Source organism: Triticum dicoccoides, chromosome 1B (assembly GCF_002162155.2).
Source record: "Triticum dicoccoides isolate Atlit2015 ecotype Zavitan chromosome 1B, WEW_v2.0, whole genome shotgun sequence".
NCBI lineage: Eukaryota > Viridiplantae > Streptophyta > Magnoliopsida > Poales > Poaceae > Triticum > Triticum dicoccoides.
The window spans coordinates 354,747,803-354,775,151 of record NC_041381.1 but is presented as its reverse complement, the minus strand read 5'-3'; positions in this window follow the sequence as shown (position 1 = coordinate 354,775,151).

Below are 27,349 nucleotides of genomic sequence, written 5' to 3'. Positions count from 1 at the left end.
ACCCCATCTTGTTATCCTCGATGGCAACAATACAATATGTGCCTTGCTTCCCCTACTGTCACTGGGAAAGGACACCGCAAGATTGAACCCAAAGCTAAGCACTTCTCTCATTGCAAAAAAAACCAATCTAGTTGGCCAAACGAAATCGATATTTCAAAGAGACATGCAAAGATAACAAATCATGCATATAAGAACTCAGAGTAGGTTCAAATAATATTCATAGATAAACTTGATCATAAATCCACAATTCATCGGATCTCGGCAAACACACCGCAAAAGATTATTACATCGAATAGATCTCCAAGAACATCGAGGAGAACTTTGTATTGAGAATCAAAGAGAGAGAAGAAGCCATCTAGCTACTAGCTATAGACCCGTAGGTCTGAAGTAAACTACTCATGTTTCATCGGAGAGGCAATGGTGTTGATGTAGAACCCTCCGTGATCGATCCCCCCTCCGGCAGGAAGCCGAAAAAGCGCCAAGATGGGATCTCATGGGTACAGAAGGTTGCAGCGTGGAAAAGTGGTTTCGTGGCTCCCCTGGATGTTTTTGGGGTATAAGAGTATACATAGGCGAAAGAATTAGGTCGGGGGAGCTACGAGGGGCCCACAAGGTCGGGGGCACGCCCCACCCCCCTCGGCGCACCCTCCACCCTTGTGGCCGCCTCGAGTCTTCTGGCCCAAGAAAAATCATGGCGAAAGTTTTATTCCATTTGGACTCCGTTTGGTATTCCTTTTCTGCGTAACTCTAAAACAAGGAAAAAACAGAAACTGGCACTAGGCTCTAGGATAATAGGTTAGTCCCAAAAATCATATAAAATAGCATATTAATGAAGGAAATATGCCCTAGAGGCAATAATAAAGTTATTATTTATTTCCTCATATCATGATAAATGTTTATTATTCATGCTAGAATTGTATTAAACGGAAACATGATACATGTGTGAATACATAGACAAACATAGTGTCACTAGAATGCCTCTACTTGACTAGCTCATTAATCAAAGATGGTTATGTTTCCTAACCATAGACATGTGTTGTCATATGATTAATGGGATCACATCATTAGGAGAATGATGTGATTGACTTGACCCATTCCGTTAGCTTAGCACTTGATCGTTTAGTATGTCGCTATTGCTTTCTTCATGACTTATACAAAGTTCCTACAACTATGAGATTGTGCAACTCCCGTTTACCGAAGGAACACTTTGTGTGCTACCAAACGTCACAACGTAACTGGGTGATTATAAAGGTGCTCTACAGGTGTCTCCAAAGGTACATGTTGAGTTGGCATAATTCGAGATTAGGTTTTGTCACTCCGATTGTCGGAGAGGTATCTCTGGGCCCTCTCGGTAATACTCATCACTTAAGCCTTGCAAGCATTGTAACTAATGAGTTAATTACAAAATGATGTATTACGGAACGAGTAAAGAGACTTGCCGGTAACGAGATTGAACTAGGTATTGGATACCGACGATCGAATCTCGGGCAAGTAACATACCAAAGACAAAGGGAACAACGTATGTTGTTATGCGGTTTGACCGATAAAGATCTTCGTAAAATATATAGGAACCAATATGAACATCCAGGTTCCACTATTGGTTATTGAGCGAGAATACTTCTAGGTCATGTCTACATAGTTCTCGAACCCGTAGGGTCCGCACGCTTAACATTACGATGACAGTTTTATTATGAGTTTATAAGTTTTGATGTACCAAAGTTTGTTCGGAGTCCCGGATGTGATCACGGACATGACGAGGAGTCTCGAAATGGTCGAGACATAAAGATTGATATATTGGACGGATATATTTGGACACCGGAAAGGTTCCGGATGAGATTGGGACTATACCGGAGTTTCGGGAGGTTACTGGAACCCCCCGGTAAGTGTATGGGCCTTATTGGGCCTTAGTGGAAAGGAGGGAGAAGGAGCAAAGGAGGGGGCGCCCCCCCCCAAGCCCAATCCGAATTAGGAAGCGGGCCGGCCCCCCCTTTCCTTCTTCCCTCCCCTCTCTTCCTTCCCTCTCCTACTCCTAATAGGAAAGGGGGGGCCAAACCTACTTGGAGTAGGATTGCCCCCCCTAGGGCGCGCCTCTCCCCTTGGCCGGCCCCCTCCTCTCCCCCTTTATATACGGGGGAGGGGGGCACCCCTAAGACACACAAGTTGATCTACGGATTGTTCCATAGCCGTGTGCGGTGCCCCCCTCCACCATATTCCACCTCGGTCATATCGTCACGGAGTTTAGGCGAAGCCCTGCGCTGGTAGAACATCATCATCGTCACCACGCCGTCGTGCTGACGGAACTCATCCCCGACGCTTTGCTGGATTGGAGCCCAGGGGAGGTCATCGAGCTGGACGTGTGCTGAACACGGAGGTGCCGTACGTTCGGTGCTTGGATCGGTCGGATCGTGAAGACGTACGACTACATCAACCGCGTTGTCATAACGCTTCCGCTTAACGGTCTACGAGGGTACGTAGACAACACTCTCCCCTCTCGTTGCTATGCCATCACCATGATCTTGCGTGTGCGTAGGAAAGTTTTTGAAATTACTACGTTCCCCAACAGTGGCATCCGAGCCTAGGTTTCATGCGTTGATGTTATATGCACGAGTAGAACACAAGTGAGTTGTGGGCGATACAAGTCATACGGCTTACCATCATGTCATACTTTGGTTTGGCGGTATTGTTGGATGAAGCGGCCCGGACCGACATTACGTGTACGCTTACGCGAGACTGGTGCTACCGACGTGCTTTGCACACAGGTGGCTGGCGGGTGTCAGTTTCTCCAACTTTAGTTGAACCGAGTGTGGCTACGCCCGGTCCTTGCGAAGGCTAAAACAACACTAACTTGACAAACTATCGTTGTGGTTTTTGATGCGTAGGTAAGAACGGTTCTTGCTAAGCCCGTAGCAGCCACGTAAAACTTGCAACAACAAAGTAGAGGACGTCTAACTTGTTTTTGCAGGGCATGTTGTGATGTGATATGGTCAAGACGTGATGCTATATTTTCTTGTATGAGATGATCATGTTTTGTAACCAAAGTTATCGGCAACTGGCAGGAGCCATATGGTTGTCGCTTTATTGTCTGAAATGCAAACGCCTTGTAATTGCTTTACTTTATCACTAAGCGGTAGCGATAGTCGTAGAAGCAATAGATGGCGTAAACGACAACGATGCTACGATGGAGATCAAGGTGTCGCGCCGGTGACGATGGTGATCACGACGGTGCTTCAGAGATGGAGATCACAAGCACAAGATGATGATGGCCATATCATATCACTTATATTGATTGCATGTGATGTTTATCCTTTATGCATCTTATTTTTCTTTGATTGACGGTAGCATTTTAAGATGATCTCTCACTAAAAATTATCAAGAAGTGTTCTCCCTGAGTATGCACCATTGCCAAAGTTCGTCGTGCCCAGACAACACGTGATGATCGGGTGTGATAAGCTCTACGTCCATCTACAATGGGTGCAAGCCAGTTTTGCACACGCAGAATACTCAGGTTAAACTTGACGAGCCTAGCATATGCAGATATGGCCTCGGAACATGGAGACCGAAAGGTCGAGCGTGAATCATATAGTAGATATGATCAACATAGAGATGTTCAACATTGAAAACTACTCCATCTCACGTGATGATTGGTTATGGTTTAGTTGATTTGGATCACGTGATCACTTAGATGACTAGAGAGATGTCTGTCTAAGTGGGAGTTCTTAAGTAATATGATTAATTGAACTTAAATTTATCATGAACTTAGTACCTGATAGTATTTTGCTTGTCTATGTTTGTTGTAGATAGATGGCTCGTGCTGTTGTTCCGTTGAATTTTAATGCGTTTCTTGAGAAAGCAAAGTTGAAAGATGATGGTAGCAATTACACGAACTGTGTCTGTAACTTGAGGATTATCCTCATTGCTGCACAGAATAATTACATCCTGGAAGCACCGCTGGGTGCCAGGCCTGCTGCAGGAGCAACGCCAGATGTTGTGAACGTCTGGCAGAGCAAAGCTGATGACTACTCTATAGTTCAGTGTGCCATGCTTTACGGCTTAGAACCGGGTCTTCAATGACGTTTTGAACGTCATGGAGCATATGAGATGTTCCAGGAGTTGAAGTTAATATTTCAAGCAAATGCCCGGATTGAGAGATATGAAGTCTCCAATAAGTTCTACAGCTGCAAGATGGAGGAGAATAGTTCTGTCAGTGAGCATATACTCAAAATGTCTGGGTATAATAATCACTTGATTCAACTGGGAGTTGATCTTCCGGATGATAGCGTCATTGACAGAATTCTCCAATCACTGCCACCAAGCTACAAGAGCTTCGTGATGAACTATAATATGCAAGGGATGAACAAGACAATTCCCGAGATCTTCGCAATGCTAAAGGCTGCGGAGGTAGAAATCAAGAAGGAGCATCAAGTGCTGATGGTCAACAAGACCACTAGTTTCAAGAAAAAGGGCAAAGGGAAGAAGAAGGGGAACTTCAAGAAGAACAGCAAGCAAGTTGCTGCTCAAGAGAAGAAACCCAAGTCTGGACCTAAGCCTGAAACTGAGTGCTTCTACTGCAAGCAAACTGGTCACTGGAAGCGGAACTGCCCCAAGTATTTGGCGGATAAGAAGGATGGCAAAGTGAACAACGGTATATGTGATATATATGTTATTGATGTGTACCTAACTAGAGCTTGTAGTAGCACCTGGGTATTTGATACTGGTTCTGTTGCTAATATTTGCAACTCGAAACAGGGACTACGGAATAAGCGAGCACTGGCCAAGGACGAGGTGACAATGCGCGTGGGAAACGGTTCCAAAGTCGATGTGATCGCGGTCGGCACGCTACCTCGACATCTACCTTCGGGATTAGTTTTAGACCTGAATAATTGTTATTTGGTGCCAGCGTTGAGCATGAACATTATATCTGGATCTTGTTTGATGCGAGACGGTTATTCATTTAAATCAGAGAATAATGGTTGTTCTATTTATATGAGTAATATCTTTTATGGTCATGCACCCTTGAAGAGTGGTCTATTTTTATTGAATCTCGATAGTAGTGATACACATATTCATAATGTTGAAGCCAAAAGATGCAGAGTAGATAATGATAGTGCAACTTAATTGTGGCACTGCCGTTTAGGTCATATCGGTGTAAAGCGCATGAAGAAACTCCATACTTATGGACTTTTGGAATCACTTGATTATGAATCACTTCGTACTTGTGAACCGTGCCTCATGGGCAAGATGACTAAAACACCATTCTCCGGTACTATGGAGAGAGCAACAGATTTGTTGGAAATCATACATACAGATGTATGTGGTCCGATGAATGTTGAAGCTCGTGGCGGATATCGTTATTTTCTCACCTTCACAGATGATTTAAGCAGATATGGGTATATCTACTTAATGAAACACAAGTCTGAAACATTTAAAAAGTTCAAAGAATTTCAGAGTGAAGTGGAAAATCATCGTAACAAGAAAATAAAGTTTCTACATCTGATCGTGGAGGAGAATATTTGAGTTACGAGTTTGGTTTACATTTGAAACAATGCGGAATAGTTTCGCAACTCACGCCACCTGGAACACCACAAAGAAATGATGTGTCCGAACGTCGTAATCGTACTTTACTAGATATGGTGCGATCTATGATGTCTCTTACTGATTTACCGCTATCGTTCTGGGGTTATGCTTTAGAGACGGCCGCATTCACGTTAAATAGGGCACCATCAAAATCCGTTGAGACGACGCCTTATGAACTGTGGTTTGGCAAGAAACCAAAGTTGTCGTTTCTTAAAATTTGTGGCTGCGATGCTTATGTGAAGAAACTTCAGCCAGATAAGCTCGAAGATAAATCGGAGAAATGTGTCTTCATAGGATACCCAAAAGAGACTGTTGGGTATACCTTCTATCACAGATCCGAAGGAAAAACATTCGTTGCTAAGAATGGATCCTTTCTAGAGAAGGAGTTTCTCTCGAAAGAAGTGAGTGGGAGGAAAGTAGAACTTGATGAGGTAACTGTACCTGCTCCCTTATTGGAAAGTAGTTCATCACAGAAATCAGTTCCTGTGACAACTACACCAATTAGTGAGGAAGCTAATGATATTGATCATGAAACTTCAGATCAAGTTTCTACTGAACCTCGTAGGTCTACCAGAGTAAGATCCGCACCAGAGTGGTACGGTAATCCTATTCTGGAAGTCATGTTACTTGACCATGATGAACCTACGAACTATGAGGAAGCGATGATGAGCCCAGATTCTGCAAAATGGCTAGAGGCCATGAAATCTGAGATGAGATCCATGTATGAGAACAAAGTATGGACTTTGGTTGACTTGCCCGATGATCGGCAAGCCATTGAGAATAAATGGATCTTTAAGAAGAAGACTAACGCTGACGGTAATGTAACTGTCTATAAAGCTCGACTTGTTGCGAAAGGTTTTCGACAAGTTCAAGGGGTTGATTACGATGAGACTTTCTCACCCGTAGCGATGCTTAAGTCTGTCCGAATCAAGTTAGCGATTGCCGCCTTTTATGATTATGAAATTTGGCAGATGGATGTCAAGACTGCATTCCTGAATGGATTTCTGGAAGAAGAGTTGTATATGATGCAACCGGAAGGTTTTGTCGATCCTAAGGGAGCTAACAAAGTGTGCAAGCTCCAACGATCAATCTATGGTCTGGTGCAAGCCTCTCGGAGTTGGAATAAACGCTTTGATAGTGTGATCAAAGCATATGGTTTTATACAGACTTTTGTAGAAGCATGTATTTACAAGAAAGTGAGTGGGAGCTCTGTAGCATTTCTAATATTATATGTGGATGACATATTGTTGATTGGAAATGATATAGAATTTCTGAATAGCATAAAAGGATACTTGAATAAAAGTTTTTCAATGAAAGACCTCGGAGAAGCTGCTTACATATTGGGCATTAAGATCTATAGAGATAGATCAAGGCACTTGATTGGACTTTCACAATGCACGTACCTTGATAAAGTGTTGAAAAGGTTCAATATGGATCAGGCAAAGAAAGGGTTCTTGCCTGTATTACAAGGTATAAAGTTGAGTCAGACTCAATGCCCGACCACTGCAGAAGATAGAGAGAAAATGAAAGGAGTTCCCTATGCTTTAGCCATAGGCTCTATCATGTATGCAATGCTGTGTACCAGACCTGATGTGTGCCTTGCTATTAGTTTGGCAGGGAGGTACCAAAGTAATCCAGGAGTGGGTCACTGGACAGCAGTCAAGAACATCCTGAAATACCTGAAAAGGACTAAGGATATGTTTCTCGCATATGGAGGTGACAAAGAGCTAGTCGTAAATGGTTACGTCGATGCAAGCTTTGACACTGATACGGACGATTCTAAATCGCAAACCGGATACATATTCTTATTAAACGGTGGAGCTGTAAGTTGGTGCAGTTCTAAACAAAGCGTCTTGCCGGGATCTACATGTGAAGCGGAGTACATAGCTGCTTCGGAAGCAACAAATGAAGGAGTCTGGATGAAGGAGTTCATTTCCGATCTAGGTGTTATACCTAGTGCATCGGGACCAACGAAGTTCTTCTGTGACAATACTGGTGCAATTGCCATGGCAAAGGAATCCAGATTTCACAAGAGGACCAAGCACATCAAGAGACGCTTCAATTCCATTCGGGACCAAGTCCAAGTGGGAGACATAGAGATTTGCAAGATACATACGGATCTGAATGTTGCAGACCCGTTGATTAAGCCTCTCTCACGAGCAAAACATGATCAGCACCAAAACTCCATGGGTGTTAGAATCATTACTATGTAATCTAGATTATTGACTCTAGTGCAAGTGGGAGACTGAAGGAAATATGCCCTAGAGGCAATAATAAAGTTATTATTTATTTCCTCATATCATGATAAATTTTTATTATTCATGCTAGAATTGTATTAACCGGAAACATGATACATGTGTGAATACATAGACAAACATAGTGTCACTAGTATGCCTCTACTTGACTAGCTCATTAATCAAAGATGGTTATGTTTCCAAACCATAGACATGTGTTGTCATTTGATTAATGGGATCACATCATTAGGAGAATGATGTGATTGACTTGACCCATTCTGTTAGCTTAGCACTTGATCGTTTAGTATGTTGCTATTGCTTTCTTCATGACTTATACAAAGTTCCTACAACTATGAGATTGTGCAACTCCCGTTTACCGGAGGAACACTTTGTGTGCTACCAAACGTCACAACGTAACTGGGTGATTATAAAGGTGCTCTACAGGTGTCTCCAAAGGTACATGTTGAGTTGGCATAATTCGAGATTAGGTTTTGTCACTCCGATTGTCGGAGAGGTATCTCTGGGCCCTCTCGATAATACTCATCACTTAAGCCTTGCAAGCATTGTAACTAATGAGTTAGTTACGAAATGATGTATTACAGAACGAGTAAAGAGACTTGCCGGTAACGAGATTGAACTAGGTATTGGATACCAACGATCGAATCTCGGGCAAGTAACATACCAGAGACAAAGGGAACAACGTATGTTGTTATGCGGTTTGACCGATAAAGATCTTTGTCGGTGTCAAAACCGGCGGATCTCGGGTAGGGGGTCCCGAACTGTGCGTCTAGGCGGATGGTAACAGGAGACAAGGGACACGATGTTTTTACCTAGGTTCGGGCCCTCTCGATGGAGGTAAAACCATAATCCTGCTTGATTGATATTGATGATATGGGTAGTACAAGAGTGGATCTACCACGAGATCAAGGAGGCTAAACCCTAGAAGCTAGCCTATGGTATGATTGTTGTAATCGTTGTTCGTCCTACGGACTAAAACCCTCCGGTTTATATAGACACCGGAGAGGGCTAGGGTTACACAGAGTCGGTTACAATGGTAGGAGATCTACATATCCGTATTGCCAAGCTTGCCTTCCACGCCAAGGAAATTCCCATCCGGACACGGGACGAAGTCTTCAATCTTGTATCTTCATAGTCTTGGAGTCCGCCCGATGATGATAGTCCGGCTATCCGGACACCCCCTAGTCCAGGACTCCCTCAGTAGCCCCTGAAACAGGCTTCAATGACGATGAGTCCGGCGCGCATATTATCTTCGACATTGCAAGGCGGGTTCCGCCTCCGAGTAACTCATAGAAGATTGTGAACACTAGGATAGTGTCCGGCTCTGCAAAATAAATTCCACATACCACCGTAGAGAGAATAATATTTACACAAGTTCAATCTGCTGACGTATTCTGTGGCGTGACATCACACCACTACCAAGCTTAGCGAAGCGGTTTCCTTGGCACGTCTTGTCGAAGCAGAGATCGTGTTCCCCTTATTCCGGGATTCCCATCAATACGGACGTGGGTAATCCAACCGCGCCATTGATTGCGGCGCTTGGGAGATAAGCGAGTTTTACCAGGCCGGGAGGACGCATAGTCTTCGTCCGCCCTTAGGGATAAGGGTCCGCCTTTTTTACCTACTCCTTCTTCCTCCTTTGCTTATCCATCTCCGCGCACTCGAGCTCCAGCGCCCAAGTCCGCACATCTCGCCTCAATCTTCTCCAGCCATGTCCGGAGCGGGAGGCAAGTGGATGGCCTCCTCCATCACGGAGGGGCACATTGAGAAGCTGCGCGGCACCGGATACCTGTCCGGTGACATCGCGCACCGGCTGCCCGACGAGGGGCGGCTCATCCCCACCCCCAGGCCCCATGAGAGGGTCGTATTTCTTCCCCACTTCCTCCGCAGACTGGGCTTCCCACTTCACCCTTTCGTCCGGGGGCTCATGTATTACTACGGCCTGGACTTCCACGATCTGGCGCCAAACTTCATCCTCAACATCTCGGCGTTTATCGTCGTGTGCGAGGCTTTCCTTTGCATCCAGCCCCACTTCGGCTTGTGGCTAAAGACCTTCAATGTCAAGCCGAAGGTGGTGAAGGGCGTCCAAGCGGAGTGCGGAGGTGCCATGGTGGGCAAAATGCCCAACATCACTTGGCTAGAGGGTGCCTTTGTGGAATCCGTCAAGGGGTGGCAATCGGGGTGGTTCTACCGTGGTGAATTCCACAAGAGCGGTGGTGATTCAGAAGGTTCAACTCGTCAAGAGCGGGCTGACCGAAGCCTGCAGCAGCCTTCTAACAGGCTTTGAGGTAAGAAATTTAAAATATGTAATGTAATACCGCATAGATGTTGGGGAACGTAGTAATTTCAGAAAAATTCCTACGCACACGCAAGATCATGGTGATGGCATAGCAACGAGAGGGGAGAGTGTTCGTCCACGTACCCTCGTAGACCGTAAGCGGAAGCGTTAGCACAACGCGGTTGATGTAGTCGTACGTCTTCACGATCCGACCGATCCAAGCACCGAACGTACGGGGCCTCCGAGTTCAGCACACGTTCAGCTCGATGACTATCTCTGGCCTCCGATCCAGCAAAGCTCTGGAGATGAGTTCCGTCAGCACGACGGCGTGGTGACGATGATGATGTTCTACCGGCGCAGGGCTTCGCCTAAACTCCGCGACGATATGATCGAGGTGGAATATGGTGGAGGGGGGCACCGCACACGGCTAAGGAACGATCCGTAGATCAACTTGTGTGTCTATGGGGTGCCTCCTGCCCCTGTATATAAAGGAGTGGAGGAGGGGAGGGCCGGCCTTTCTCTATGGCGCGCCCTAGGGGAGTCCTTCTCCCACCGGGAGTATGATTCCCCCTTTCCTAGTCCAACTAGGAGTCCTTCCAAGTAGTAGGAGTAGGAGACAAGGAAGGGGAAGAGGGAAGGGAAGGAAGGAGGGGGTGCGGCCCCTCCCCCTAGTCCAATTCGTACTAGGCCTTGGGGGGCGTGCAGCTTGCCCTAGGCAGCCCCTCTCTCTTTCCCGTATGGCCCAATAAGGCCCAATACTTCTCCCCGCGAATTCCCGTAACTCTCCGGTACTCCGAAAAATACCCGAATCACTCGGAACCTTTCCGAAGTCCGAATATAGTCGTCCAATATATCAATCTTTACGTCTCGACCATTTCGAGACTCCTCATCATGTCCCCGGTCTCATCCGGGACTCCGAACTCCTTCGGTACATCAAAACTCATAAACTCATAATATAACTATCATCGTAACGTTAAGCGTGCGGACCCTACGGGTTCGAGAACTATGTAGACATGACCTAGAACTATTCTTGGTCAATAACCAATAGCGGAACCTGGATGCCGATATTGGCTCCTACATATTCTACGAAGATCTTTATCGGTCAAACCGCATAACAACATACGTTGTTCCCTTTGTCATCGATATGTTACTTGCCCGAGATTTGATCGTCGGTATCCAATACCTAGTTCAATCTCGTTACCGGCAAGTCTCTTTACTCGTTCCGTAATGCATCATTCCGTAACTAACTCATTAGCTACATTGCTTGCAAGGCTTATAGTGATGTGCATTACCGAGAGGGCCCAGAGATACCTCTCCGACAATCGGAGTGACAAAACCTAATCTCGAAATACGCCAACCCAACATGTACCTTTGGAGACACCTGTAGTACTCCTTTATAATCACCCAGTTACGTTGTGACGTTTGGTAGCACCCAAAGTGTTCCTCCGGTAAACGGGAGTTGCATAATCTCATAGTTACAGGAACATGTATAAGTCATGAAGAAAGCAATAGCAACATACTAAACGATCAAGTGCTAAGCTAACGGAATGGGTCAAGTCAATCACATCATTCTCCTAATGATGTGATCCCGTTAATCAAATGACAACTCTTTTGTCCATGGCTAGGAAACATAACCATCTTTGATTAATGAGCTAGTCAAGTAGAGGCATACTAGTGACGTTATGTTTGTCTATGTATTCACACATGTATCATGTTTCCGGTTAATACAATTCTAGCATGAATAATAAACATTTGTCATGATATAAGGAAATAAATAATAACTTTATTATTGCCTCTAGGGCATATTTCCTTCAGTCTCCCACTTGCACTAGTCAATAATCTAGTTCACATCGCCATGTGATTTAACACCAATATTCACATCTGTATGTGATTAATACCATAGTTCACATCATCATGTGATCAACATCCAAAAGGTTTACTAGAGTCAATAATCTAGTTCACATCGCTATGTGATTAACACCCAAAGAGTACTAAGGTATGATCATGTTTTGCTCGTGAGAGAAGTTTAGTCAATGGGTCTGTCATATTCAGAACCGTATGTATTTTGCAAATATTCTATGTCCACAATGCTCTGCACGGAGCTACTCTAGCTAATTGCTCCCACTTTCAATATGTATCCAGATTGAGACTTAGAGTCATCTGGATTGGTGCAAAAGCTTGCATCGTTTTAACTTTTTATGACGGGCTCTTTTATCACCTCCATAATCGAGAAACATCTCCTTAGTCCTTACTAAGGATATTCTTGACCGTTGTCCAGTGATCTACTCTTAGATCAAAATTGTATTCCTTTTGTCAAACTCAGAGCAAGGTATACAATAGGTCTGGTTCACAGCATAGCATACTTTATAGAACCTATGACTGAGGCATAGGGAATGACTTTTCATTCTCTTTCTATTTTCTGCTATGGTCGGGTCTTGAGTCTTACTCAACTTCACACCTTTGCATCACAGGCAAGAAATCCTTATTTGACTGTTCCATTTTGAACTATTTCAAAAATTTATCAAGGTGTGTACTCATTGAAAAATCTGATCAAGCGTCTTGATCTATCTATATAGATCTTGATGCTCAATGTGTAAGCAGCTTCACTGAGGTCTTGCTTTGAAAAACTTTTATTCAAGTATCCCTTTATGCTATCCAGAAATTCTATATCATTTCCGATCAACAATATGTCATCTACATATAGTATCAGAAATGCTATAGAGCTCCCACTCACTTTCTTGTAAATACAGGCTTCACCGCAAGTCTATATAATACTATATGCTTTGATCAACTTATCAAAGCGTATATTCCAACTCTGAGATGCTTGCACCAGTCCATAGATGGATCACTGGAGCTTGCACATTTTGTTAGCACCTTTAGGATTGACATAACCTTCTGGTTGTATCATATACAACTCTTCTTTAATAAATCCATTAAGGAATGTAGTTTTGACATCCATTTGCCAAATTTCATAAAATGTGGCAATTGCTAACATGATTCGGATAGACTTTTAAGCATCGATACGAGTGAGAAAATCTCATTGTATTCAACACCTTGAACTTTGTCAAAAACCTTTTTTTCGACAAGTCTAGCTTTGTAGACAGTTACATTACCATCAGCGTCAGTCTTCTTCTTAAAGATCCATTTATTGTCAATGGCTTGCCGATCATCGGGCAAGTCAACCAAAGTCCATACTTTGTTCTCATACATGGATCCCATCTCAGATTTCATGGCCTCTAGCCATTTTGCGGAATCTGGGCTCATCATCGCTTCCTCATAGTTCGTAGGTTCATCATGGTCAAGTAACATGACTTCCAAAATTGGATTACCATACCACTCTGGTGCGGATCTTACTCTGGTAGACCTACGAGGTTCAGTAGAAACTTTATCTGAAGTTTCATGATCAATATCATTAGCTTCCTCACTAATTGGTGTAGTTGTCACAGGAACCGGTTCTTGTGATGAACTACTTTCCAATAAGGGAGTAGATACAGTTATCTCATCAAGTTCTACTTTCCTCCACACACTTCTTTCGAGAGAAACTCCTTCTCTAGAAAGGATCCGACTTTAGCAACGAATGTTTTGCCTTTGGATCTGTGATAGAAGGTGTACCCAACAGTTTCCTTTGGGTATTCTATGAAGATGTACTTTTCCGATTTGGGTTTGAGCTTATCATGCTGAAACTTTTTCACATAAGCATTGCAACCCCAAACTTTAAGAAACGACAGCTTAGGTTTACTGCTAAACCATAGTTCATACGGTGTCGTCTCAATGGATTTAGATGGTGCCCTATTAAACGTGAATGCAGCTGTCTCTAATGCATAACCCCAAAACGATAGTGGTAAACTGATAAGAGACATCATAGATCGCACCATATCAATAAAGTGCGGTTACGACGTTCGGACACACCATAACGTTGTGGTGTTCCAGGTGGCGTGAGCTGTGAAACTATTCCACATTATTTTAATTGAAGACCAAACTTGTAACTCAAATATTCGTCTCTGCGATCAGATCACAGAAATTTTATTTTCTTGTTACGATGATTTTTCCACTTCACTCTGAAATTCTTTGAACCTTTCAACTATTTCGGACTTATGTTTCATCAAGTAGATATACCCATATCTGCTCAAATCATCTTGTGAAGGTCAGAAAATAACGATACTTGCCACAAGCATCAACACTCATTGGATCGCATACATCGGTATGTATTATTTCCAATAAGTCAGTAGCTTGTTCCATTGTTCCGGAGAACGGAGTTTTAGTCATCTTGCCCAAAAGGCACGGTTCGCAAGCATCAAATGATTCATAACCAAGTGATTCCGAAAATCCATCTTTATGGAGTTTCTTCATGCGCTTTACATCGATATGACCCAAACGGCAGTGCCACAAATAAGTTGCATTATCATTATTAACTTTGCATCTTTTGGCATCAATATTATGAATATGTGTATCACTACGATCGAGATCCAACAAACTATTTTCATTGGGTGTATGACCATTGAAGGTTTTATTCATGTAAACAGAACAACAATTATTCTCTGATTTTAGATGAATAACCGTTTTTCTATAAACATGATCAAATCATATTCATGCTCAACGCAAACGCCAAATAACATTTATTTAGGTTTAACACTAATCCCAAAAGTATAGGGAGTGTGCGATGATGATCATATCAATCTTGGAACTACTTCCAACACTCATCGTCACTTCCCCTTCAACCAGTCTCTGTTTGTTCTGTCACTCCCGTTTCGAGTTACTAATTTTAGCAACCGAACAAGTATCAAATACTCAGGGGCTACTATAAACACTAGTAAGGCACACATCAATAATCTGTATATCAAATATACCCTTGTTCACTTTGCCATCCTTCTTATCCACCAAATATTCAGGGCATTTCCGCTTCCAGTGACCATTTCCTTTGCAGTGTAAGCACTCAGTTTCAGGCTTTGTTCCAGCTTTGGTCTTCTTCACAGGAGTGACAACTTGTTTGCCATTCTACTTGAAGTTTCCCTTTCTTTCCCTTTGCCCTTTTCTTGAAACTAGTGGTCTTGTCAATCATCAACACTTGATGCTCTTTCTTGATTTCCACCTTCGTTGATTTCAACATCCCGAAGAGCTCGGGAATTGTTTTCGTCATCCCTTGCATACTATAGTTCATCATGAAGTTCTAGTAACTTAGTGATGGTGACTACAGAATTCTGTCAATCACTATCTTATCTGGAAGATTAACTCCCACTTGATTCAACCGATTGAAGTATCCAGACAATCTGAGCACATGCTCACTAGTTGAGCGATTCTCCTCCATCTTTTAGCTATAGAACTTGTTGGAGACTTCATATCTCTCAACTCGGGTATTTGCTTGAAATACTAACTTCAATTCCTGGAACATCTCATATGGTCCATGATGTTCAAAACATCTTTGAAGTCTCGATTCTAAGCCATAAAGCATGGTGCACAAAACTATCAAGTAGTCATCATATTGAGTTAGCCAAACGTTCATAACGTTTGCATCTGCTCCTGCAATAGGTCTGTCACCTAGCGGTGCATTAAGGACATAATTCTTCTGTGCAGCAATGAGGATAAACCTCAGATCGCAGATCCAACCCGCATCATTGCTACTAACATTTTTCAACACAATTTTCTCTAGGAACATATCAAAATAAACATATGAAAGCAACAACGCAAGCTATTGATCTACAACATAATTTGCAAAATACTACCAGGACTAAGTTCATGATAAATTTAAGTTCAATTAATCATATTACTTAAGAACTCCCACTTAGATAGACATCCCTCTAATCTTCTAAGTGATTACGTGATCCATATCAACTACACCATGTCCGATCATCACGTGAGATGGAGTAGTTTCAACGGTGAACATCAATATGTTGATCATATCTACTATATGATTCACGTTCGACCTTTCGGTCTCCGTGTTCCGAGGCCATATCTGTATATGCTAGGCTCGTCAAGTTTAACCTGAGTATTCCGCGTGTGCAAAACTGGCTTGCACCCGTTGTAGATGGACGTAGAGCTTATCACACCTGATCATCACGTGGTGTCTGGGCACGACGAACTTTGGCAACGGTGCATACTCAGGGAGAACACTTCTTGATAATTTTTAGTGAGAGATCATCTTAAAATGCTACCGTCAATCAAAGCAAGATAAGATGCATAAAGGATAAACATCACATGCAATCAATATAAGTGATATGATATGGCCATCATCATCTTGTGCTTGTGATCTCCATCTCCGAAGCACCGTCGTGATCACCATCGTCACCGGCGCGACACCTTGATCTCCATCGTAGCATCGTTGTCGTTTACGCCATCTATTGCTTCTACGACCATCGCTACCGCTTAGTGATAAAGTAAAGCAATTACAGGGCGTTTGCATTTCATACAATAAAGCAACAACCATATGGCTCCTGCCAGTTGCCGATAACTTCGGTTACAAAACATGATCATCTCATACAATAAAATATAGCATCACGTCTTGACCATATCACATCACAACATGCCCTGCAAAAACAAGTTAGACGTCCTCTACTTTGTTGTTGCAAGTTTTACGTGGCTGCTACGGGCTTAGCAAGAACCGTTCTTACCTACGCATCAAAACCACAATGATAGTTCGTCAAGTTAGTGATGTTTTAACCTTCGCAAGGACCGGGCGTAGCCACACTCGATTCAGCTAAAGTGAGAGAGACAGACACCCGCCAGCCACCTTTAAGCACGAGTGCTCGTAACAGTGAAACCAGTCTCGCGTAAGCGTACGCATAATGTCGGTCCGGGCCGCTTCATCTCACAATACCGCCGAACAAAAGTATGACATGTTGGTAAGCAGTATGACTTGTATCGCCCACAACTCACTTGTGTTCTACTCGTGCATATGACATCTACGCATAAAACCTAGGCTCGGATGCCACTATTGGGGAACGTAGTAATTTCAAAAAAATCCTACGCACACGCAAGATCATGGTGATGGCATAGCAACGAGAGGGGAGAGTGTTCATCCACGTACCCTCGAAGACCGTAAGCGGAAGCGTTAGCACAACGCGGTTGATGTAGTCGTACGTCTTCACGATCCGACCGATCCAAGCACCGAACGTACGGGGCCTCCGAGTTCAGCACACGTTCAGCTCGATGACTATCTCCGGCCTCCGATCCAGCAAAGCTCCGGGGATGAGTTCCGTCAGCACGATGGCATGGTGACGATGATGATGTTCTACCGGCGCAGGGCTTCGCCTAAACTCCGCGACGATATGACCGAGGTGGAATATGGTGGAGGGGGGCACCGCACACGGCTAAGGAACGATCCGTAGATCAACTTGTGTGTCTATGGGGTGCCCCGTGCCCCCGTATATAAAGGAGTGGAGGAGGGGAGGGCCGGCCTTTCTCTATGGCGCGCCCTAGGGGAGTCCTTCTCCCACCAGGAGTAGGATTCCCCCTTTCCTAGTCCAACTAGGAGTCCTTCCAAGTAGTAGGAGTAGGAGACAAGGAAGGGGAAGAGGGAAGGGAAGGAAGGAGGGGGTGCGGCCCCTCCCCCTAGTCCAATTCGGACTAGGCCTTGGGGGGCGCGCAGCTTGCCCTAGGCAGCCCCTCTCTCTTTCCCGTATGGCCCAATAAGGCCCAATACTTCTCCCGGCGAATTCCCGTAACTCTCCGTTACTCCGAAAAATACCCGAATCACTCGGAACCTTTCCGAAGTCCGAATATAGTCGTCCAATATATCAATCTTTACGTCTCGACCATTTCGAGACTCCTCGTCATGTCCCAGATCTCATCCGGGACTCCGAACTCCTTCGGTACATCAAAACTCATAAACTCATAATATAGCTGTCATCGTAACGTTAAGCGTGCGGACCCTGCGGGTTCGAGAACTATGTAGACATGACCTAGAACTATTCTTGGTCAATAATCAATAGCGGAACCTGGATGCCCATATTGGCTCCTACATATTCTACGAAGATCTTTATCGGTCAAACCGCATAACAACATACGTTGTTCCCTTTGTCATCGATATGTTACTTGCCCGAGATTTGATCGTCGGTATCCAATACCTAGTTCAATCTTGTTACCGGCAAGTCTCTTTACTCGTTCCGTATGCATCATTCCGTAACTAACTCATTAGCTACATTGCTTGCAAGGCTTATAGTGATGTGCATTACCGAGAGGGCCCAGAGATACCTCTCCGACAATCGGAGTGACAAAACCTAATCTCGAAATACGCCAACCCAACATGTACCTTTGGAGACACCTGTAGTACTCCTTTATAATCACCCAATTACGTTGTGACGTTTGGTAGCACTCAAAGTGTTCCTCCGGTAAACGGGAGTTGCATAATCTCATAGTTACAGGAACATGTATAAGTCATGAAGAAAGCAATAGCAACATACTAAACGATCAAGTGCTAAGCTAACGGAATGGGTCAAGTCAATCACATCATTCTCCTAATGATGTGATCCCGTTAATCAAATGACAACTCTTTTGTCCATGGCTAGGAAACATAACCATCTTTGATTAATGAGCTAGTCAAGTAGAGGCATACTAGTGACGTTATGTTTGTCTATGTATTCACACATGTATCATGTTTCCGGTTAATACAATTCTAGCATGAATAATAAACATTTATCATGATATAAGGAAATAAATAATAACTTTATTATTGCCTCTAGGGCATATTTCTTTTAGTGGACAGTAGCCCCTGATGCTCGGTTCGGTGTTCGGAAAGAAAAGCCGGACTGAGGATCTTATAAAGATATATGCAGGAGTTCTAAAAAATATGTCAAGATGGGATTGTAGGCTGTGCCTCTGACCTCTGCCGCACTGACTGCGGAGGTTGGTGCTTTGAAGCAGAACCTCGAGTGGTCCGAGAGCGAGCTCGGCCTTGCCAAGAAGCAGCTCGAGGACAAAAAAGGTGAGTAACACCGTATTAAATTTGTACCTTACAGAAAAGGATTTTGGTTGCAAGAGAAATAACAAGGATAACGTGGGCACTGCAGGGGCCACGAACGAGGTGGCGACCCTGAAGGAGGCCGTGTCCGCAGCCGAGCGTAATGCGGCCGCGGAACGAGCTGAGCGAGAGAAGCAGGAGGCGCGGGTGGCGGAGGTGCAGCAAGAGCTCCAGGTTCTCGTGAAAAAACATGAGAATTTGGAGCGCGACTCGAAGACTCGAGAGTCCGAGCTTGCCTCGGCTCTTGAGAGTGCCAAAGCCGCTAAGGCCGAAGCCCATAAGGCCCTCCAGGAGATCGAGGCGGTGAAGAAAATAGCGGCGGGTAAGGCATTTTTCATGCAAAGCAAGCATGTGAATGTGAATTACCTGTTACTTACCCAAATTCAGGGCTCTCCAGGAGCGTTTGCAGATCTGCCTCGCAGCGTGTCCGATGCTGCCGCATTCTATAGGGCCGAGGAGGGGAGCTCGACGGAGAAGGTCTTCTGGTCTCAGTATGCTGAGGCCGGACATCCGGTGCCCCTTAGCGACCAGCTGAAGCAGCTGGTCGAGCTCCACAAGGTAGTCGAACAGGCCATGAAGGGCCTCATAGTTCGGCTGTGGCCCGAGGAGGCCATGCCTGGGAGTTACTTCAGCCTGGTGCGGCGGCTGGTGGATGCGTGTCCCTGGGTGGAAGTCATCAAGCGCTCCGCCTGCGTTGAGGGTGCCCGTCGGGCCCTTGCCCGTGCAAAAGTGCACTGGGGCAGGCTGGATGCTGAGAAGCTTCTGACGGACGTGCCGCCGGCGGGCAAGGAGTATCGCACGCCCGAAATGTATTATAAGAGTGTCCTGAAGGGTGCCCGCAAGATTGCGGATGAGTGCTCCAAAGATGTAATATTTGAGTAGACTCGCAATGTGTTATCCTGTGCGCTGAAAACTTTGTTCATATGCGCTAAGCAACGCTTATTAATTTAAAATATTACCTTCTGTGCGGCCGTTTATCAAATATGAGAGATGGCAAGTCGTCGGCTTCAGCCCCCATGCCACGAGTGCTGGGGTGTTCTGGATAAACTTGAGCGCTCTTGTTCCCATTTTTGGGTCCATCTAGGGAGGCGCTCAACACGACGAACAAGGCAACCAGACTTATAATGCTTGAACACTCTCACTTAGCCATAGAATTCTATAATTTTAAATTTCGGCGAAGCCCCTAGTATTCGGAAGACCGAGTTCGGAGCGCTATCCACGCCTGGGCCGGACAAAGCCGGTTCCTCGCTCTAAGCGGTATAAGTCTTTAGGGACTCGAAAAGACCTCTCGAACAGCGACCAGCTCTCGCCTTATCATGACGGTCAGTTTTAGCTTTCTCCACTGAGGCGCTCGCCCAGCTCAACCGGGGCGCAATCGCAGTGGTTCTCCCAGTGCTACCTTAGCCGATAAAACGGAACGTAAGGTACCAAAAATTGGGAGCCGGGCAAACCCAACTATTGACCCAAGACATGATTCAGAGCCGATGCATATAATGCTATAAGTTCGGGGTGCCGCACTTGTGAAAGTGTTCGAACTTATCACACCATAATGCGGGGAACTTAAGCCCCTGGTGTATTCGGCCGTACCAAAGTGTACGGATGCAACATGTCATAAACGAACATATATGAGAAAGAAATGCAATTATTAGCAAAAGGCGATGCATTGTTTATTCCAGAAATACTGCTATGAATGTAGAACGATACAAATAGTGCGGTAAGCAAGGGATTGGACTATTAAACATGTCCCCCTCCAGGGGTAAGCTGCAGAATGGTGTATTAAACAGATTTAATGCTCGTAATGGAGACCACCTGAGTGTTCGTCGTAGCCTTTCTCCTTCCCTGGCTGTTGCATCATGAGTTCGGCAGGTCTGCTGCCGAACAGGGCCTCTGGTGAACGGAGTCTTGTGGGTAAAAAAAGAAAAAAAAAGAAAAAGAGCGACACACTTGGGAGCCCCTGGTATGGTTGAGCCGCACTGTGGGCCTATCATGGTCGTGCCCCTCCCCCTATGCCCATGGTATCTCCAGAGCATAATGATGTACGCGAAGGACTAGACTTGCAATAATGCAAGGGCTGGGGTTGGGGCCGCATTGCTACGCGTGCTCGGAATGTGCCAGGTGGTCTTGATGTATGTTACTCCGGGCGCGTTTGGCCGTGTCCGGTCGCTTAACGGCCGGACTTGAGAATTACCTTAAGAGGCTGCTCTGTACTTCTGCCGCGAGAGCCGCTGTGTGTTCCTCTGTTCGGAGCGAGCGTTTAGTGTTTCCGTTGACCGTGATGACTCCTCGAGGGCCTGGCATCTTGAGCTTGAGGTATGCGTAATGCGGCACCGCGTTGAACTTTGCAAATGCAGTCCGTCCGAGTAGAGCATGATAGCCGCTGCGGAACAGGACTATATCGAAGATTAACTCCTCGCTTCGGAAGTTATCCGGGGATCCGAAGACCACTTCCAGTGTGACTGAGCCTATACAATTGGCCTCTACACCTGGTATGATGCCTTTGAAGGTCGTCTTTGTAGGTTTAATCCTTGAGGGATCTATGCCCATCTTGCGCACTGTATCCTGATAAAGCAGGTTCAGGCTGCTGCCGCCGTCCATCAGGACTCTGGTGAGGTGAAATCCATCAACGATTGGGTCTAAAACCAATGCGGCGAATCCGCCATGGCGGATACTGGTGGGGTAGTCCCTTCGATCGAAAGTGATCGGGCAAGAGGACCATGGATTGAACTTCGGGGTGACTGGCTCCATCTCATATACATCCCTAAGTGCACGCTTCCGCTCCCTCTTGGGTATGTGGGTTGCGTATATCATGTTTACCGTCCGCACTTGTGGGGGGAAACCCTTCTGTCCTCTATTGTTCGGCGGCCGGGTCTCTTCCTCGTCGTCGCTATGCAGCCCCTTGTCGTTGTTTTCGGCAATTAACTTGCATGCCTGCTTAAATACCCAACAATCCCTGTTGGTGTGATTAGCTGGCTTTTCGGGGGTGCCATGTATCTGGCAAGAGGGTCGAGTATTCGGTCCAAATTGGACGGACCTGGGGTAGTTCTTTTGAATGGCTTTTTCCGCTGACCGGGTTTGGAGCCTCTGAATCCGGCGTTGACTGTCGTATCCTCAGTGTTATCGCCGTTAACGCGGCGTTTGTTTTTGTTTCGACGCGACCTGCCATTGCGGTCCTTGTTGTCCGGACTGCCAGAATTTTTGCTAAGGTTGTTGCTGCGGGCTAGCCAGCTGTCCTGTCCCGCACAGAAGCGGGTCATGAGTGATGTGAGGGCTGCCATGGATTTTGGCTTTTCCTGTCCTAGGTGCCGGGCCAGCCACTCGTCGCGGATGTTGTGTTTGAAGGCTGTGGGGGCCTCTGCATCCGGACAGTCGACGATTTGATTTTTCTTTGTTAAGAACCGTGTCCAGAACTGTCTGGCCGATTCGTATGGCTGCTGAATTATGTGGCTTAGGTCATCGGCGTCTGGTGGTCGCACATATGTGCCCTGGAAGTTGTCAAGGAATGCGGCTTCCAGGTCCTTCCAACACCCAATTGACTCTGCTAGCAAGCTGTTAAGCCAATGCCGAGCTGGTCCTTTAAGCTTGAGTGGGAGATATTTGATGGCGTGGAGATCGTCACCGCAGGCCATATGGATATGAAGGAGATAGTCTTCGATCCAAACCGCGGGGTCTGTTGTGCCATCGTAGGATTCAATGTTCACGGGTTTAAACCCTTCAGGGATTTGATGATCCATTACTTCATCTGTGAAGCATAGTGGGTGTGCGGCGCCTCTATACTGGGCAATATCACGACGTAGCTCAAGAGAGCTTTGTCTACTGTGTTCGGCCCGGCCGAAGTTGCTGTATCCAGCGCGACGGTAGTCGTCGCGCATCGCGGGGCGCCCACGTGATCTGTAGATCGATCTTGATTGTCTTGCCTTGTCCTCCAATATGTCTCGTAAGTCTGGTTCATTCCCCCGTGGCTTCGCGCTTTTCGAGCGGTGTTGGGGTACGGTTCTGGTAGAGGGCCTAGATGCCTCTCTGTCGCGGCCACGAGGTGGTCGGTCTGCCATATTGTGCCCTGGTGATGAGGGTTTATATGCCTCCTCCTCTAATAGGGGGAGCAACTTGTGTTTTGGGTAGCTTTTGGAGGGGCGTTTGAGTTCATGCTCTTCGGCCGCGAGGACTTTGGTCCATCTGTCGGCCAGCAGGTCTTGATTAGCTCGGAGCTGTTGCTGCTTTTTCTTTAGGCTGTTTGCCGTGGCCATAAGCCTGCGTTTAAAACGCTCTTGTTCGACGGGATCCTCGGGCACGACGAATTCGTCGTCATTGAGGCTTGCCTCGTCTCTGGAGGGAGGCATGTAATTATCATCCTCTACCTCTTCATCTGCCGCTCTCTCGTGAGGGCTAGCTTCTCCGTCCTCCTGTGCTGAATCTTGCTGGAGGGGGTTGTCTTTGGCACTCTCTGGGGTGTTATTATCTCCGGTGCCGGAATCTCCATTCTTGCTGTGGCGGGATTTAGAGCGGCGCCGCTGACGTCGGCGCTTGGGCTGTTTCTTAGAGGAATCTGCCTCCGCTGCTTCTTCACCATTCCCATCCTTTGGGATGTCCACCATGTATATGTCGTATGACGAGGTGGTCTTCCAGTGCCCCGTAGGCCCTGGTTCTTGGTCGTCTCCGGCATCGTCGTCCATACCGTCAATGTCTTCGGAGTCGTAGTCTAGCATGTCGGTTAGATCGTCGACAGTGGCTACAAAGTGGGTGGTGGGTGGGATTTGAATTCCTTCGTCGTCCGCATCCCAACCATCCTGACCGCAATCCGGCCAGGGCTCTCTTGATAACGAGAGATACTTTAGCGAATTCAGGATGTCGCAAAAGGGTGAGTGCTGAAAGATGTCCGCAGCGGTGAACTCCATGATCGGCACCCAATCGGATTCGATTGGCAGGGGCGCAGGGGGTTTGGAGTCCGGCGAGGAGTCCGGCACCTCGGAGTCACGGGCTTTACAAGGGACAAGGTCAGTATTCGGCTCCATCGCCGTAGAGGTTGCAGCCCCTGAGGCGGTGTCTAGCCACCCGTCCTCGATCTGCACGGTCGGCTCCGAATTAAGGATCGGAGCGGACTCATGTGCGGCCTCCAGGGCACTCTCCGGCAGCAGAGCTAAGTCATGCCCATCGCGATAGTGTGGTGCGCTCGGCTGTGGCTCGAATCCATCGAAGATCAAGTCTCCGCGGATGTCAGCCGTGAAGTTTAGGCTTCCAAATCTGACCTGACGGCCAGGGGCGTAGCTTTCGATCTGCTCCAGATGGCCAAGCGAATTGGCCCGCGGTGCAAAGCTGCCGAACACGAAGATCTGTCCGGGGAGAAAAGTCTCACCCTGGACTGCGTCATTGTTGATGATCGAAGGAGCCATCAAGGCTATCGGTGACGACACAGAGGAACTCTCAATGAAAGTGTCACATCCCTAGTCCTGGTATGCAGTAGGCTAGCCCTTCATGTGTGCATCATGTTTAACTTTTGAAATGAACTTGAAATGGGGATTTCTCAAACCCTAGCACCAGATCAAATCAACTAGGTTCAACTAAAATAATTTCAGTGAATCCAAATGGCTTCAAAAATGTTCATCATTTCTGGATAATACTAGAAACCATAACCAGTGGTGTTGCACATTTTTCCATGACATATTTGGTCACTGAATTAAATCATACAGTATTTGCAATTGGGCATTTAAATGGTATATATTATTTTAAGTGCTCAATTAATTCTGAACTTAAGTGTGGGCTGTTAGGAGTAATCCCAACAGAGCCCACAATTATTTGCAGGATTTTTGGAAACGTTTTACCATTTTTAATAAAGCCCAATATTTAAAGAAAAATAGAAAACAGGAAATAAAACAGAGCAACCTTACCTGGACTTACCTTGAGGCCCACCAGGGATACCAGCCCACCTACGCGGCCCGTTACTGTGCAGCCCAGCTGCCAGTCATCTTCCTCCCCCTCGCCCCGAAGCAGCTGCGTGCTGGACGCACGCGCGTCGATGCCGGCCACCACCTACTTCGCGCTGGCAGCGCCCCCGCGAGCCCAGCTGCTCGCCTGGAGACGCCCAACCCCCTGCACCTCTTTCCTCCCCCCTCTAGACCCCCTCCTCCTCCTCCTCTGCTCTCCCTCCTTCTCGTCACCGAACGCACCTAAGACCACCGCTCGTCGTAGCCGTGGCCACCGGCCACCCCTGGCCCTGTCCCTGCGCCCAGAAGAACTGCCATCGACCTCTGCATCGCCTACACCAACCCGTTCGACTGTGGGAGTTCTGCAACATCGGCCTCGACCTCATCTTCTTCCTCGGCCACAGGAGATCGCCGCCGGGATTCCGACGCCGTCAAGTCTTCCCCGAGCCCACTTCAACGACAACTGCAACCACCGTGAGCTTCTGCGTCGTAACCCCCTCTCCCCGAGATCATTTACGCCCTGTAGCCATCGCCCGCTTGCCGACCGAATCGCGCCGCCGCCTGGCCTCGTCGCCGGCGTAGCTCCGGTGACCATTTGGTAACCCTGGCGTGCCTAACTTGCTCGCCGCATCGCGTAGTGCCTCGCTAGCGCCTCAGCTTCTGCGTTTGCACGCCGCAGCCCCAACCCCGCACATGGCTGAACTCCGGCCGCCGCCTTGGAGCTCGCCGTCGTTGGCTCCGGCCACGATAGACCCGGCCTCCACCACCACTAGATGCGCGCCTGCTAGAGCTCTCTAACAAGCCCAAGAACGGCCTCGCCCGTGCCCTGTAGCGCGTTTCCGATGGCCGCCACCGTCTCGGGCCTCGCCGGTGTCGAGTCGCCGGCGGGTTTGACCCCGCTGACCCCGTTTGACCATGGGTGGGCCTAGTTTGACCCCCTGGGTCAATGACAGGTGGGGCCCAGCCCTGCTAATTAACAAGGATTAGTACCAAAAATGAATTTGGTTAAACTAATTACATTGACATGTGGGACCCACTGTCAGGTTTGACCGGACCGTGCCCCGTTGACCGCTGACGTCATAGTGACGTAGTGCTGACGCAATAAGCTATTTTCTGGATTTAATTTAATTCAGGAAATTTCAAAAAATACCCCAAACTTCAAAACTTCATAGTAATTCAACCGTAACTCCAAATGAAATAATTTATATATGAAAAATGATCAGAAAAATCCAATCTATCCATCTGTACCATTTTCATGCATGTTAGAACAACTTATAGCTGCTGTTTAGCACAAATCATTTAAATGGCATTTAAATCTTCACATATGGAGTTTGAAATTGAATCTTTGATTCAAACCAGCTTCATTTAATCTGGTTGCTAGTTGCATTAGCTCAAACCACAGCATATTGCCATGTCATGATCATGCATCATATTGTGCATTGCATTGATTGTGTTCTTCCTTGTTTGCCGGTAATTGTCCCCTCTCGATAGACGTGTACCGGCGATGTGATCGATGACACTGATGAAGAACTATACTATCTTCAGAAGTGCCAGGCAAGCAAAACCCCCTTGTTCATTCTGATACAATCCCACTCTCTCGCTCCTGCTCTCTTTTACTGCATTAGGACAACAACGTTTTCAACTATTACATGCTGCGGTAGTTGAACCCCTTTATCCTCTGCATGACCTGTCATTCCACAGTAAATAGATGAAACCCACTAGCATGAGTAGGAGTTGTTTGAGCCCTGATGTGCCTACTCATACATGCTTGTTTGTCATGCCTGCTACTGCTTAGAGTTGAGTCAGGTCTGATTCATCGGGGATGAATTGGAGGTGTGTGAACATGTCCTACTGTTGAGAGCTAAGTGTGTGAACACGTTTTGGTAAAGGTAGCGGTGAGAGGCCATGTAGGAGTACATGGTGGGTCGTCTCATTGCAGCCGTCCTCAGGAACTGAGTTCTGTGTTTGTGATCCATGAACAGTTACTACCACACATTGGGCTCCGGGCACTCCAAGCTCTCTCGACTTATTAATCAACTCGATCTCTGTCCAGGAGTTGCAACTAGTTTCTGGTGTTTGTAGGTTATGTTAGTAGTCTACCAAGTGGCACCCGGTACAGGTGGGCTTGGGACAGACTAGGCAACGTGGCCCGGTGTACCAAGTGGCACCCAGATGGTGGACTTGGGAACCCTGCACACATCGTTTGGGGCCGTGAGCGACACCCCGGCCGGATCTCCTTGCGGATGGAACCCGAATAGGCGATAAACCTGGACGAGAGACTTGTGTGGTTAGTCAGGTCGTGGCCGACTCCCTCGCCCGGCTTCCACTTGAAGGTTGCCGAGGTACATGACGTGTACAGGGCGATAAGTGGCGA